At 39.7% G+C, this 14978-nt stretch overlaps 1 protein-coding gene across 3 annotated transcripts in view; it reads left to right on the top strand.

The window, feature by feature from the left end:
• Window positions 1-13719: 13719 nt before the first annotated feature.
• fancc (FA complementation group C) overlaps window positions 13720-14978 on the top strand; it is a 29342-nt gene continuing 28083 nt past the window's right edge. For 2 of the 3 annotated variants that reach the window (XM_051422873.1, XM_051422875.1), the window contains exons 1-2: window positions 13720-13861; window positions 14064-14140. The gene's annotated coding sequence lies outside the window, so the exon portion shown is untranslated. The remainder of the gene's footprint in view (window positions 13862-14063; window positions 14141-14978) is intronic. The other variant, XM_051422874.1, reaches the window with a different exon arrangement.

Genomic DNA, 14978 nt, shown 5'->3' with positions numbered 1-14978 from the left:
TTTTGTGTGTGAGTGAACAGCAGTTTGAACTACTTTTAGATCTAAAATTTACTACAAGGAGGTCATCAATATGACCTTGCATATGAGACAATCAACGAGAAGATTGGCTATTGCAATACAGTAATAATATTACTGTAATGATAATAATATTTTTAATGCCTACCACCTGGTCGGATTCCCATCAGAATCAACAAATAAGTTTCTTGTTGCTGCTTTAACTAGACTAGATTTCTCCCTAGGGTAGCTTTGCTGCCCATCTTCTTCCAGTGTGAAATAATTGGCATTGTAGCTTGCAAAGCTATACTTTCAAAGTAGCTTCCCCGAATTCTGTTTTTGGGTGATATGGTTCGCTGAGTTGTGCACTTTCACCAGCACTCCTCTCATTTGTTGGAGGACCCTAGGTCACCAAACCAACACACCCCTCCCTTCTCTAGCCCTGCTTTACCCTTTAGCCCCCTCACCTCCAGCCTTTTCACAAACACATATATGCACCCATGCACACACACTCAGAGTTGCCCTCAGAGGTGGAACTGCACACATTGTGAAGAGTGCTTCTTGAAGCTAACGAGCTCTGGGTTGTTAATGAATGAGTGTTTCCTGTACCTGTCCTCCAACAGAAAGGAGGTCGGAGGGAGAGAAAGATGGAGGGAGGACAAAAGAGGAAGAGAGAGGAGGCAATTAAGAAGTTCCTTCTCTCCTGGACTAATGGACTGTTCCGCTGTGGCTCTCTGCCCAGACTGGGTGACAATAGAGCGGATACATACTATACAACAAAGGCCTTTTCGTTCTTCTTTCATTCAATCATTTCTTTTTTTAATTTTCCTTGCTTTCTCATCTCAAACGTACATGTGTTGAGGGAATTATGTAAAAGGGAATTATTGATTCCTCTGTTCCAGTCCTTCTTTTCCATCCATCTGTCCCTCCCTCTCCCTCTTTCCATCTTTCACTCATTCCCTGAAAGGCTTGTCCATCGTCACCTGCCGGCAGAGCTATACCCTCTGAGTGTATACTCTCCTCTACATGAATGATTGCTCTGTTGACATGACTGCATGGGACACACACAAAACACACACATATACTCCTGCCAGATCCAGAGCCAGATTTACACATTCTTTATAAAAGTGGAGGTTAAGAATAAATCTGCAGGAAGCATCACACGGTGTGTTGATACAACTCCAGGTCCAGACAAATGGGGGTTTTACCATTGAGGACTCACAGACACCTTGAAAACCACTTTGGACACACGTTTGCTTCTATGTGTGTGTGTCTGTCTGTGCGCATGTGTCCAACAATATGCAGTGAGGAAGGAAGCAAGGGGAAATGAAACTACAACTTGCTTTTGAAATAAATTAGATTAAATGTGTTAATTTGGTGTTGTAGGCAGCTTTTATTGAATTTATTCAACTTTATATATATTTATATATAGATGTATTATTTAACTGTAGAGAGATTGGTTAATTGTTTCCCCCTGCTTCCAGGTTTCATGCTAAGCTAAGCTAATAAGCTGTTGGCTGTAGCTTCACATTCATGTATGGTAATTTACAGTGAAGATGAAAAACAGACATGAGAGTGGTATTGATTTTTTTCATTCATCTCTCGGGAGGCGAATAACCTTATTACCCCAAAATGTCAAACAATTCCTTAGAAAATGTTTACTATTCCTTTGAGGCAGAAAAACAGCAACTATGAGGCTCTAACGCCATAACAAAGCATATTTCTCTTCTAATCTATTCTATTCTGTTTTATTCTGTCAGCAGTCTCAAGGTGGGTGGTTTTGGGCGGGTGTTGGTGCTGGTGTTCAGTCCCACCCAGGGACTAGTTTGACTTGGCTGGCTGTTTTATCTCCCACAGAGGGAGTGCGTTCTTCCTCCAAGACCGATCCAGAAGAATGTGAGGTCCAACTCTCCAGTGGACAGACTTACATAAGCTCAGAAATTAAAGCGCTGTTCTGCAGGCTGCAGTGGTGAATAACAAGTAAATAGCCCTTATGAGAATGACATATGAGAAATATGCTCGGCATTTGACATATTGGAGAGAGCAGTGATGCACAATTGTGAGGATACAAATTCTGAGTGTATATCTGTGCCGGGTTTGCAAGTGTTGCAAGAGGGACTCCAGCATCTGTCTTCTCTTCTCTCTCCTTCTCTAAGACTCTCTTAGTTTGTATGTCTAAGAGGGATTAAAGTTGGAATTCAGCTTGTGCCTTTGACATGCAGTAAATGTGCACGTATATATCTTGTCTTCATTCATATTGTAATTATTTATATGACAAAGGAGCATTCACACTTCTTGAATTCCCATGCTAGGGCACAGCATTCATGGTTCCCAGAGGATGAATCCCAATGTCTTTGGTGATCCGCTAACTTTTCCTCTAGCGCCACCAGCAGGTCAGGTTTTATCTATCCAGTGAAATACCTACAGGATGGATTGGCACAATATTTGGTACAGATATTCATGGTTCCCAGATGTTGAATCTTACTGACTATGGTGATCCTGCAACAGTCAGACAGAGATCTCTTTTTATCTAAATTTCCACCAACCAAATTTGTTCTTGTCTTTGGTTTACGACCAGATAACCCAAAAAAACTATTGAAAATATAAACAATGTTTAGTGATGATCAGAAGATTTTAGCATGCTAACAGACTGAACTGAAGTGGCTTCTCATATCGATCACTAATTTTCCACTCATGGTTGCATTCCAAAACGGAAATATAACATTTTGGAACAGAATTATGTTTTTCATAGCCAAGCATTCTTTCATTCATACATGACATGAGTGACTGTTCTACAAACGCTTTTGTTGAACACATTTTCTTACACACTACTACAGCTCTCCAGGAATCCTCCGAGAGAAAGAGGGAAAGAAGAAGAGCGAGGGAGACAGAGCAGCGCAGAGGTCCAAGACAGCGAGGGAACCAGATCCAATTCTTAGAAACAGCTGACATGATTCACTATGCATTCAGCAGTGTTCAAAGGCTTCTGCCGCAAGAGAGGTCCACCAACAGAGCCAAAGATTGTATCTCTCTCATAGTCTGCAGTAAAAAGCTCAAGATATTTGCCAAGATTATCATTACTGTTGGCTGTTGTCGCTGCATTCAGACAACACTCTAAACGAAATGCTGATGTACAGTCATTTGTAATATTTTTCTGCAACTTTCACAGCTTCATATTTCTTTCATGCGGTGCAGATTTAGACCACCCTTTCTTAAGCTTGAGATCTAAGGCCTGAAACAACTAGTTTAATTTTTTATATAGTCAGAAAAGAGAAAATGTACTTGATCAAGGCAAATAGAAAGACAAACCGAGTGAGAGAGAATAAAGTAAAAGGTGTAATCGAGTCATAGAAAAGGGGCAGAAAAAAAACGGGGAGTGAAGACAGATGGAAAATAAAAGCAGAATGAGAGTGAGGGGGGGCTGGAGGATGGTTGATGGTAGATGGGAGTAGCCGTATGAGAGTAATTATAATGACTGATGTTGTTTACTCCCATTTCCCCTCGCATCATTTATTCTGTGGAGGTGGAAAACCCACCCACTCTTTCTTTGCGTTACAGACGAGTGCTACGGAGCATTGCCAAGCCATGTCATAATCTGTCCTCTTCCGCTTATACTGGAAGCATTTATCCTGTCCTGGGCTTCTCTCTTTCCACCCTCATTCACTCATGTTCTTCTTCCATCAGACTGCTCTCTTTTTGTCTTTTTCTTAACTTTCTGTTTGCCTTTGTTTCTATCTGTCTCCCTTCTAGCTCCCTTTTTCCATTCTTTTGTTTTCATTACCGCTGTGTTGACACTGCTGTGTGTGACTGCTGTGATTGGGCCGAGCACATGTAAGATGTTAGCATGATGTACGGCCGTTTACACTGAAAATGACAAACTGAGGTTGGATGCTGTCATCCTTTCTTCCTTTTGTTTAATGTAGTTCTGGTGGCATGCACACACACACACACACACACACACACACACACACCAGATGAACGCACACCACCCACCTCTTTGTTGAAAATATGCTGTTTGTCTTTGCCAGAAAACATGCAACAATGTATGGAAACAGATGCGTCATCTTAAGACGCAAAGGGGGGCAGAAGAGGGAAAGAGAGAGACAGAATGAAACCCACAACTAAATATTTTCATCTGTGTCTGGTAGTGTTGAGCGAATACATGATTCTGCAAAGCCAAACTAAACTAGAGCATATGATTTCACATGTCTCTAACACTTTGTACTAAGGAGGAGGGTTTTAAACTGTAGGTCATAAAGGAAATAATAGTGGTACAAATGACTAAAAGTACAGTAAAGTTGAGGAGGGTCTTTCCTTGGTGATGATGGTAAACACTTTGGAATTTGCTAATGATCTGCCCATTCACAAAGACGTGAGCAGAGGAGAGGAGAAATATTTTTTCTTCTTCCATCTGTGCTTATTGATTCTGGCACCATGACAGATGCCTAATGAGAAACAGGGCTGGACGAGAGCTCTGAGGAGCCCAGCGGGACGTTCAGCCTGAATCAACGCACAGACACATGCACAGAAAATATACATGCAGATTCGAACGCACACATTCGTGCCCGATGTAGATGCACAGAGACAACCATATATAGCATTCGCAGACACAGACAGAATGATAAAATGGATGTCACCAATATTCACTTACACTGACCTCCACTGTCTGACTGGAGCTCTTTAAAGTTATTTTTTCAGATGGTAATGAGGATTCAAGATTCAACACTACATTCAACTTGGTTAATGGGAACCTATAAGTCTTGCTGAGCTCACTTAGACAAATAGGCTAAACAAATGGACACACAGAGATAAATCCAGTCAGTGAATATAAATATAACATGAGAAAAATGAGTAAAATCTGCCCAGTACGATAACCATAAAAGAAAAATGATCCTATTGCATTCCTGCGCTCCTGCTCTTTTCACAAGGGCTGTGGCTCAGCAGGAAGAGCAGGTCGTCCACTGATTAAAGGATTGGCAGTCCGATTCCCAGATTCTCCTGTCCACATATCAAAGTGTCCTTGAGCAAGCTATTGACCCCCAAACTGCTCCTGATGGTCAGGTGAACAACTGGTAGCTCAATCGCTGCTATCAGTGTGTATCAGAGCACTATATAGATGCATTCATTTACCATTAATAGCCATGCAGTCCCTGTTAAGTCTTTTTTTACCCAAGAATCCATATAGAGATGAGACTGTAATGGAAGTTGAAGTTATTACGGTAAAGTAAGAAACAGTAAAGTAAGAAAAACTATTATAGTTTATTGCTTTATTTTATTACAGTAAAGGATTGACTCACTTAGAATTATCACTTAGAATTAATATTTCTTGATTTCTTGGCAGAGTTGTCCTCTAGGCCCTAGACTCTAGTCTGACACACACACTCACAGAGAGAGAGAGAGAGAGAGAGAGAGAGAGAGAGAGAGACATCTGACACAGTTAAATAAGCAGGAGTGCTGTGAGTTATTTTCTTTCATATCTCCTTGCGTGTCATATATTTACTCAGAGTATGTGGTGTATCTGTTTCGCCACTGATGAGCCAGTGCAAACTTTAAGGTCTGAAAACCAACCCTCACACACACACACACACACACACACACACACAAACTTAAACAGAGACATGATTGGAGTGGAAGCTGTCGGAGAAGGATTTTAGAGCAGGAAGTGTGTAATTATCGTGGACAGAGGGGCAGATAGATGGATGTGTGTGTGTTTAACACTCCCCCACAATTTCCCTGCAATCTACTGGACTAATAGGAAGCAGGTGTGTGTGTGTTTCTATGCAGTCCATGTGGTTGTATGAATATACATATGTGTGTGTGTGTACAGAATGTCACGGTAAAAACGGACAGCTCTGGTATCTGGTTGTTGAACTTGGACAATGAATGAGTGACAGGGACAAAGTTGTGCTGGGGGCCAACTTGCTGCCATATTGAGGTCAAATACAGTCCTTGGGGGGCCCAAGTTAGAAAGGACAGATTCTCACATTTGAAACACTACAAACTGTGTTCCCTTTTTACTTTTACTTGTTCATTAACTAGTAGTCTGAGAATAATAATCTATACAGCAAAGGGCAAGAGGACAAAAAAATGTTTGTCTGTTCATTGTAATATAAACAAATACTTTATGTACAGTACTAGTTGCTTATAATTACTATAATTTTCCCAACTCTGTGTTGTGTGCTGTTGTGTGTGGCTTAAAGACTAATTTGTTTGTGTATGAATACCACTAGAAAGTTTTTTTTTAGTCTGCTGGTGAAAGGAACATTTAAAAGGTAAAAGTTAGATGTAACAGATGAAGTTTTATTGGCAATGATTTCCTTACTGACTGATTGCAAACGTCTCAGCTCGTTCTCTTCTTACTGGTTGAAGACTGTAGCAGGCAGCTGTGTAATATGTAACCATCTGTAATCAGAGGGAGTATTAACCAGTGGAACACTCACACACACACTCATATGCAATCAGAAAGCACAGCATGAATCTGTAATTTATTTCATTTGCAAAATAAACATATAGAAAACTTGAACAAACTGTTCCCTAATAGTATTCATAATTGTTCACAGTAAATATTGTGTGGGTCTGTGTGCATGTGTTTGTGTGGGGGTGCGTGCTGGTTTGTACAAGCTTATGCATGCAGTACTGTTTCGCATTGGTCACAGAACCTCTCTCCCTTTCTCAGCCAATCCCCAGTTTCCTCTCAAAGCAATAAAGAAGCATGCTTTAAAAATGCCTGGAATTGCCATAAAAAGTGTGTCCTGGTGAATACATGTGTTTGTGCATAAAAGAGAAAGAAGGATATAGTAAATATGTGTTTGTATTGTATAAGTTATTTGGTCCCATGTATTATTCCTCACCAGACCTATAAGTGATTTCCTTATATGTGAAAGATGTAGAAAGGGGTTATGTAAGGTAAGAGCCATTCCTCTAGGCAGGATTTTACACACATTTTCTGTGACTGCTCACACCAGACATTATGAGGCAGTTGAGGCTGGGTATGTTGTGATTTCCTTTCAAGGCTCCTCTGTGTTACTGTGTCTACTTTTATATATTTTGTGTGTGTCATTTTAGTTGAATATGATAGTGGAATTCTGGTGAAGGTGTTGTGATGTACAAGTAAAGCAAAACAAAGAAAAGAAAATGGTCTCAGAATACAATCCAGAGAGAGAAGGTAATAACAATACAGAATATATAAAACACAAAAGCATACTCAAATACCAAATACATTTTTTTGTTAAAAATCTCAATGAATTCCACGGCAGTGGGGCGTGGTAAGAAAATGCTCTGCCACCAATAGATTGCTTATTCATCTTTGGAGATAACCTTCATTCTGTGATATACACTAAGAAAGTGAAGAAATGGGGACAGCCACTGCTAAGTATTTTTATCTCTGAAACTTTACTTCTTAATATAATCTCAATTTACAAAGACACAAAAGTCAGTTTTATTACTCAGTCTTGTACCTATAACATCAGTGAACTGGAATTGTTGCTATCGCTGATATGATTAACATCCATTGAAAAGTTGGACACACTCAAGCAAAAAACACCATGCACTCACACACACACACACGCACACATATGCCCACACACGCACACACACACACACACACACACACACACACACACACACACACACACACACACACACACACACACACACACATAGGAAGACCTGAAAACAACTCCTTTAAACTGAGACACAAATCCATTTATAAGGGAGAACTGGCCCCTGTCTGGAGACACCTCTGACAGCTCTTCCTTTCTCTTCTGAAAAGTGCTCTTTTATTCTTTCGCTCTCCTCTCTTCCTCCTCTCCATCTCTGTGCCCTCTTTCTATCATCTCTCTCACTCTCGCTCCCTCTCCTAACAGCCAGACATTCAGAGCTAAGTCCAAACGGATCTGAAGATTTTTAACGGCACATTCCTCTGCTTTAATCTGAATGTCTCCTTCCTTTCCCCCCTCCATTGCTTCAACTGTCCTCAGGCTGAGGGACAGCTATTTCATCCACAAAAAGACCTGAATTGACATGTACTCAGACACATAAATGTACAAATGTTTTAAAAAGATTTACTGGTTCTGAGTGATGGACAAGTGTGATTTTCACAGAGAGTCGAGAAAGACAGAAGTAAGAGATGTACAACTCATCATCTAATCTCCGTCTGTTTAAGCAAAGAAAAAACTACTAAATTAGTTTCAAAAGGCAGCATTTAGTTTTTCAAATTGCCCAGCAGTGCTGAGTGGAAAAAGTGCCTCATCGTTCATGTCTCCACATACATTGATGTTACCTGTATATAGAAATAACTACTGTGCTACCCAGACATTTTACCCCAGTGAAGTTGCAGGTGTCAGGGTGGGAGGGGGTTGAGCTGACACTGACACTATTCAAAGTGGATACATTTGAAAACACCAGTTTTACACTGTATTGTAGTGATTGTCGTGATAAACTTTTTCTTAAGATGGTTAATGGACTCCCAATCACAGAATACAGATGTTGTCAATTACTGTTTTTTTAAGTAAGATGATTATACAGTTATGACGTACTGATTTTATTGAGGGTTTCAGTGCAGCATCTTAACTTAAGTTAGCATTTGTAATCCTTAATCAAATTCCTTATTTTTATTACTTTTATTACTTTTAAAAAGGGGATCACAGACCAAGTTGGAAGGGACAAAAACAAACATTTATCCTTAAGACCAATAAGAGTGCGTCAGCCCCTTTGTAAGGGAACTATCAATCCAACCACACTCATTTTTAGATGGTGGCATTACTGTGGTTCCATTTCATGGCTCGCCAATTAGACTGGCTCTTCTGCATTAATGTTAGCATGGACAGAATTAATTAGATCAAGATAACGCCACAGTTGGTGATAATGTACTAGATTTTTTTTAGATTGAACTCATCAGATATTAATTTATACCTGGGAAGTCATGAAAAATCTAAATGATTTATGCTTCAAATTATGTTGTTTTGATGCAAACACACTTTCAAACTTTCCAGATGGAAAGGCTGGTCTGGGAGGATGTGCTGAAGGCCGGGTAGAGGGGGACTCAGTGTGGGGTTTCTGTCTCAGTAGTGAGGGAAGGAGGGAAGAGAGGATGAAGGGGTATTGGTAGAGATGAGCAGAGGGAGGGATATGGTGAATGGATGAAGGGAAGGGAAAGGGTGGGTGGATAGATAAAACGGACAAAAACAGGGCAGGAAGTGGTTGACCAATTAACTTAATTTGATTTTCTTCAAGTAGGATGTACAAGAACATCATATCTCGAATCTCAGACAATACCTGTACTAAATGCCTTGAAACTCTAAACTTAAGTCTGTTTCAGTTTTATTGGTGGTATTTTTTATTGTAATACATAAAATTACAGGCTGAGCTCCCGTGCTGTTTTGTGGGTAATGTAATGCCCTCTTTGAATTATTATCTCATTATGATGTTGAATGCTTATTTGTTGAGTTGCACTGCACTGCACACAAATTTCTATCAACTTGGTTGCGATAACAACAACCTAAAATGAAAGAGTGTGCATAAATATGTTGATACTTAGTACGTCAAAAAACTCAGAGGAAAAAGTAGGTTTTGTGCACCAGTTGATCTGCTTTGGAAAAATACCCAATTGGAGTCAAGAATAAAAAGAAAAAGAGCATGCAAACAGAGCTTAATGCTGCTTATCGCAGAGCTCATATTTTCCTCTTGTGGGATCCAGCAAGAGACACCACACACAGACTCACAGCAGCCCAGGCCATCAAACAGAGCAGTATCAGTGTGTGGTGCACTGAGACAGGCGTCAGGTCACGTAGGGCCACAGCAGCAGAGCCCGATTGGTAATGGCTTTGGTCTGGATCAGAACTGACACATTTGTCAGCAGCTGTGCAGCTCCTGGGCTCAGCGAGCCCGGGATAAGCTCCAGAGGCTGATACCCAAGCTCTCCACCCGGCTCCATCTCTCTCTGGCCAAACCACAAGGTCAGAAAACAGCTATACTTCAAAAATTAGTGATCATGCGCTTTGCCTTTTTTCCAAAAATCTATTTATGGTTGGGGTAAGGGTTAGATTTATAATTTTCAGATGATAAACTGGTAACAACTTCCAGCTTCACAGTTTAGGCAGAAAGTAAGATTCTGTGCTTCTTAAGTTATTTGAATGATCCAGTGGGACAAAATGAGATGGATACCATGAGTGATATGAAGCACCTGCAAATTCAAGTTTACAAATCTAATCACATAGTGTAGCTGACTAACTGACATAAGAAAGAGAATAAGAATGTAAAGTCATACTAATTATCATTCAGTGTGTCTAAAAGATAAAATATCTTTAATAAATCTTTTTGTAAATGTACTCTTTGTGTTTATTCAATTGTATTTTATTACATAGACAGTAACTGCTGGTACAGTCGCCCAGCTGGCAATGTCAAATCACTGGCTGTGATTAGGCCTCCATTCCAAGCATGAAAGCGTACAAGCATACACATACACACAGACATATGGACGAGTTACTGCCCACTGCGTGACAACCCGTCTCTTGGCTCTGTAATAATCACAGAGTAGCAGTACAGTAAAAACACAAGTGGTTTACACTACATTTCTCCTAGCATCCATATGTGTGCCCATGCAAGCATAGCATAGCAACACACACGCACAGCCACAAGGACAAACACACACACACACACACACACACACACACACACACACACACACACACACACACACACACACACACACACACAATACATAAACACGTGCATACACACACAAAAACATCAGTGTGTGGGTTTCCACTTTGGGCATCAAACCACACTTTTTGCAGTGGTTTTTCTTTCCTTCTCTCTTGTTTTTTCGATTATTGCCAGGGACCTTGTTCCAAACCCATATGATGATGTTTTTACAAGACTTAGAAAACACACACACACACACACACACATTCAGCATCCTGCATGTGAAGAGACCGAGCCCTGGTTGACCTACATGTTGGCCCAGGCAGGAAGCCAGGGTGGAGCTGATGGTGAACCTGAAACTGCTCCCTTCACTGGACATTTACTGATAGACAAATATGTCACGTTAGGGTTTTTCATAAAATGTGCATATTTAAGGTTAGGTGTGCGTTTGTATGTATGTCTATGTCAGGTCTAGGTGAGACATTACAGGAATTTAAAGTCAGTATTTAACCTTTAGGAGGATCTATTGGCAAAAATGGAATTTAATATTCATAAGTTTGTTTTCATTAGTGTATAATCACCTAAATATTGGAAAATATAAATAATTAAGAATTGTTGTGTTTTCGTTAAGTTAACCACAGAGGGAGTGGGTACTCTCCACAGAGGCTACCATGTTGAACGCCATGTAGCCCAGAACAGACAAACCAAACACTGGCTCTAGATAAGCCCTTCCACATTTTTCGCAGCCACTGTATTGTCTCCTATGCTTGGAAGGCTTAGCTGTATTCAAATGGTTGCAATCTGCAACTTCACTGCTATGCCACTAAATCCTTCACACTGGCCCTTTAAGGAGCCCTCAATATAAAGTAACATGATTACAAATAATCTTACATTAGGAAAACAATCACACTGTGCCTAATGGCCTGTACTGAATCTAGGAAAAGTAGTAGTGACTGCTCACAATTTCACGCAGATGTGGTGGAATATTTTTTTAAAGAAAACTTCAGAAAATTAAAAAAAGATGTTGCACCTCACGCAGTTTCCATGTTCTTTTAGGGAAGCCGGCGACAAGCACTATGGGTGGGAAAATAGCACGCACATATCGTATGTGCACACACCTGTATACATGCACACACACGTACACACTCCCATCAACTCACACATCCACAGGCCCGGGCTTTCCTACCACAGAAATTCTGATGTCTAATGTGGAGCCACTGGACCACTTTAAACACATTCCCCATCTTACAGACTGCGCTGCCTTTCTGTAACATTCATACTGTGCACACATACAGTACATTCCATGGCTTGTGCGTGTATATTAAGTGGTATTCAAGTGGTATAGGCATTGCATTAACAGCCACCACTACATTTGACCACACTCAGACACATGCACAAGAAGGACATATTTGAGACATAGAAACAAAGTGTGTGTGTATGTGTGTGTGTGTGTGTGTGTGTGTGTGTGTGTGTGTGTGTGTGTGTGTGTGTGTGTGTGTGTGTGTGTGTGTGTGGTGCAGTTAAAAAAACCCACACTTTACTTGAATATAATCCCTTTCTCATGCAGGCACATATGCCCACAAGCACACACACTTGCACACATACATGCACAAACTCATACACATGACATTACGTATGTTTAAACAACCATTTCCTGGTGCCGTGTGTTGGACTGCTCGGGGCCTAACTGGAGCCTCTGGGAGATTTGTCAGTTTGAGCCATGCAGGTCGGGAACCCCTCAAAGTTTGCTTTGGGTTCCTGAGGGACACTCTCCGAACCCCTGAATTCCTAATCGTGGTATGCACTCTGCTTCGCCCACTGGACCCTGAAACATAGGACACACACAAATACACTGATGAGAACATAAGCACGCATATATGCAGGAAGACTTTTCAAAAAAACCCATTATACACAGATGCTCATACATACAGCCTGGTCTTTGTTTCAGGCATTTCCCAATTCATTTTAACCCTTGAACCACTAATGACTTGATGACAGGTTTATTTGAAAAACTAAGAGCAGCTAGATATATCAAACTCAAAAATACGGATTTAGTCATTCCATTACAATTTAATTCATGTTTGGAAAAAATGAAGACAGACTTTTAATCCAGTTTAATCCAGGTCAATCAGTGAGATAGCTGTAACACTATCTCATGCACATGAAATACCTGTGGATTATCTTTTAAATGGATTGAAATGTTTTATCCACACATTTTTTTCCACATATTTTTTTCAAAATTAGTCAGTTTATTCAGATCAAGTTGTTCACATGAGAGTTAACAAAATAAATCTACTGTGTCTGAGAAACAACTGGAGAATTAAGGCGTGTACCCCCTGTTTATGTGTACATATCTTTCTCTGATTCAGCTTTTTATGGTCATCGCTTGTGGTGTTAAATTGTAAGGACTTCTTGTTATTTTGTCAATCAGTGTTATCTCAGCAAGGAAAGGCAATGTATTTCCAGTGGATTATTTCCATTCATTTAAAAATAAAAGCAATTTTATTTTGCCTTTAGTCTCCTTTGCATCTTGGCATCTTCATTTCTTAATTAAAGCTCTATAACTTAATAGCTGTATATATCTTAGTGTATTCACCTCACTCAGTTCATTCTGTTAATGCTGTTCATACTGTAAATATCCTGCTAGTATATTCATATATATATCAATGTTTTTTTTTATTTTTATATATCCCTGTACATATGCACATTACTCTGCACTTTACTGCTTTGCACTTCTGGTTAGATGCTTAACTGCATTTCATTGTCTAGTACTTGTACTTGTGCAATGACAATAAAGTTGAATCTAACCTAATCTAATCTAATCTAATCTATAAATTATTGTTGAAAGGTGTATAGGATGGGATAGACACTGTGATAAATAATTGGTATCCAATGTATAAAATACACAACACATAATATATCTTAAATTTTTGTGGCAGCAAGTGACTTCTCTGAGGAGCTTTCCTCCTTTACTGTTCCTACAGACATTTAACTCAATTTCCCAGCATGCACTGCCAAGAGAACGGGCGTGTGTTACGTGCCTCCCAGCCAATAGTCTCCTTCCATACACGGAACTCGGAGTGAAGAGGGAAGTTCAGTTTGTTGAGCTACATCGCGGGAAGAAAAAGCTCGTCTTCATGACTGAATACATTGAATGAATGGCAACAGCTGACCTCTGCTCTGTGAAGTTTTTCAATTTGATAGCTTCGCCTCTTGTTTACATGTAAGTCCACATATCGAGATACTGTAGCTAGCAAAAATACGACTGTAGAGTGGTTAACTTGCTAACAAGCTCACAACTAAAATAACGGTAGCTCCTTTCAAAGATGCACGAAAAGTAACGATTGATGGAGGTGTAACGTACTTTCGACCCTTTGACATACAGCAGTTGTATCTTACATTTCTTTCTTTCTTTGAACTGACAGTGTGTGAACAGCAGAGTGGAGGAAATACTGGCATCCTGTGGTGTGATGTAGTTGTTGCACCCAAACGTTTTACACAGGTATGTTAGTGTATGTGTGGAAACTGTCAGCTAAAAGGAGCAGTTTTACTTTTTATCAGGTTATATGCAGTCATTGTGTGTGTTAGAGAAGAAAAACATGCCTTTAAAGGTAAAGGTTACGGATGAGGCAGTTAGTTGATTAAGTACTTTTATCATGAATATTCTCTGGTTCAAGCATCCTGCCACTAAATTACTAGTCAATAAAACGATAAGTAATGGTAATTATTTTGTTTGTAGGATAAAACAAGCAATTTGAAGACATCACCATGGGTTTTAGGAAATTGTGATTGACAATTTTTTGACATTTATTGATAGAACTATAAATCAACTGATTGAGAAATTACTTGAAAATAATCATTAGTTGCTACCTCAGTGAGCATTATCACACTGTTTTCTGACATTTTGTAGACTAAACCCTCAGCCACTTAATCAAGAAACAACAGTTTAACAAAATAATTGATACTGAAAATAATTATCCGTTGCAAGTAAGGTGTTGGGCCATTACAAGCTGCCAGAACAGCTCCTTTGCATAGATTTTCCAACTCTCTGTAACTCTACTTGAGGAATTAAACACAATTCTTTGTTACTTCATTTGGTGTTTTGATGTTGGTCAAGCGCACAGTCTAACATATTGATCCAAAATTTATAAGAGGTGAGATCTGGTGACTAGGAAAGCCATAACATATGATTCATGTCTGTATGAATGTATGTTCTGTATGAATGCATCTTTATTATTATGCTTATTATTATTATTATTATTATTATTATTATTATATTTCTCAACTCATCAGGTGTGTATTGGAGGGCGGAACTTGCATGTAGACATGTGATACATGGT

The sequence above is a fragment of the Dicentrarchus labrax genome, unplaced genomic scaffold, assembly GCF_905237075.1.
Source record: "Dicentrarchus labrax unplaced genomic scaffold, dlabrax2021, whole genome shotgun sequence".
Lineage (NCBI taxonomy): Eukaryota > Metazoa > Chordata > Actinopteri > Moronidae > Dicentrarchus > Dicentrarchus labrax.
This window is presented reverse-complemented; position numbering and strand designations above follow the sequence as displayed.